This window comes from Mus caroli, chromosome X (genome assembly GCF_900094665.2).
Source record: "Mus caroli chromosome X, CAROLI_EIJ_v1.1, whole genome shotgun sequence".
Lineage (NCBI taxonomy): Eukaryota > Metazoa > Chordata > Mammalia > Rodentia > Muridae > Mus > Mus caroli.
In genome coordinates this window covers 193,766-196,214 of record NC_034589.1, presented here as the reverse complement: position 1 = coordinate 196,214, position 2,449 = coordinate 193,766, and positions in this window count along the sequence as shown.

The following is a 2,449-nucleotide window of genomic DNA, read 5'->3' as shown; positions in this document are numbered from 1 at the left end:
TCCACCCTCATTGAACTTGGCTCTCCCACATAAATTATCAATTAAGAAAATATCCTACAGGCTTGCCCTTAAGCCAATCTAGTGAGGACATTTTCTCAATTGAGTTGCCTTTTTTTCCAAATGACTATCTTGTGTTAACATGAAACTAGCAAGCACAATCCTTATCTCTTGCTTTATATAAAACTAAATTCTAAATTGATAAAAGACTTTTGTTAGAACTTGAAGTTTGAAATTGCTAAAGAAAAACAGGGAATGCACTTCAAAAGAGGCAAGAACTTTCTAAACAGAACCCTAATAACACCAAGAAAAACCTGAGAATAAACAGATATGATAACATGAAAGCTTCCCTACAGTCAAGGAAAATATCATCACTGTGAACAGATTGCCTGAGAATGAAAGAAAACATTTTCCAGCTATACTTCAAATATGTAGATAGTATCTAGATTCTAGGACATATAAAGAACAGCAAAAATTAAACATCAAATAAATAATACAGCCAGTCAATAAATGGGCCAATATGCTTGAAGAAAAACAAAAGAAACAAATGTCAAAAAAATTAAAAAGCCATTCAGGAACTGCAGATGGAAATGTCTTTTGAAATTCCGTATCACCACAGTCAGAATAGCAATCACAAAGAACATAAATGAAAACAAATGCTGGTGAGGTAGTGGAGGAAGAGGAACCCTTATTCACTGAGGGTTGGGTGCAAACTGGTGCAGACAGTATGGAAATCCAGGAGGAACAACAATATGAACTAAACAATACCCCCAGAGCTCTCTGGGACTAAACCACTAACCAAAGAAAACACATGGTAGGACTCATGGCTCTAGCTGCATATGTAGCAGAGGATGGCCTAGTCGGTCATCAATGGGAGGAGAGGTCCTGCGAAGGTTCTATGCCCCAGTATAAGGGAATGCCAGGGCCAGGAAGCAGGAGTGGGTGGGTAGGTGAGCAGGGGGAGGGGGGATAGGGGATTTTCAGAGAAGAAACCAGGAAAGGAGATAACATTTGGAATGTAAATTAAAAAAAAATCTAATTAAAGAAAAAGCTAAAACTGGAACTATATATGACTCAGATATATCACCTACAGACATGCCTATATATATATGTTTATATATATATATATATATATATATATATATATATATATACAGTATATGAAGATAAACATGTAGCCCATGATCATCATCTAGCTGATGTCATTGATGTCTACCAACATATGAGTAGATAAAGAAAATATGGTACATATATTTAACACAATTTTCTTTGGCCATAAAAAAGAATTAAAATGTTTGGGCCTGGAAAAATTGAGCAAAGCAATGCAGGCTCAGAAACAAAAATACAACATGATATCTACTGTGGGGATTCTAGCTTCTAATGTTTACATTGTGCACCCTTGTGAGAATGAATATTGGCACAGGCTGAGAAACTAGAAAGGAAAAGAGGAAATACAGTGTTTTAAAATGTTCTTTTCTACTATATTTTCTTGGTTGCAATAAGATTAGAATCAAAAGAAAGATGATTTTGTGAAAAAAAAACTCTTCTTTATATAATAAAAATCAATGCACTTTGGGCACGGAATTGGCAGACACCCCCAAGTTCCCCTATAGGATTCTCCACGAGATCTTAGGACCACAGGTGGGTGGAACACAACTTCTGTTCTAATCCAATTGCGCGGGACATGAGACAGCATTAGGGAAGCAGAAAACCCGGCCTGACCAGGGTCACAAATCCCTTCAGGTCAGCGTCAGCACCAGGTCACCTCGGGTGCTGAGTCGACGGACACCCCCAAGGTCCCTAGAGGACAGCTTCTGAGGCAGACCCTGTTTCAGGTTCCAGGCATCCGGGCACCTTCCCTGACAGAGGAGAGGTGTCTGCCCCGCCCGGGAGGGCTTTGCACGAGCACCTGGGGGAGCTATCTTGGTTCCTGGATCCCTCTGAGACTAGTCTGGGCAGGTGATAGTGTGGACTACCAAAGCTAACAGCTTCTGTGACAGGTCTAAACTACACAGCTTCTGGGACAGGCCCTGTTTCAGGCCTTCATCTTCTGCCAGGAGGCAGGTCCTAACGCCAGATATCTGTGCACCTTCCCTGTAAGAGGAGAGCTTACCTGCAGAGAGTGCTCTGACCACTGAAACTCAAAGGAGAGAGCTAGTCTCCCAGGTCTGCGGATAGAGATTAACATAATCACGAGAGGAACAATCTCTAACCAGAGACAACTATAACAACTAACTCCAGAAATTACTGGCTGGATAAAGGCAAATGTAAGAATCTTACTAACAGAAACCAAGACCACTCACCATCATCAGAACGCAGCACTCCCACCTCACCCAGTCCTGGGTACCCCAATACACCTGGAAATCTAGACCCGGATTTAAAGGCATATCTCATGATGATGGTAGAGGACATCAAGAAGGACTTTCATAACTCACTTAAAGAAATACAGGAG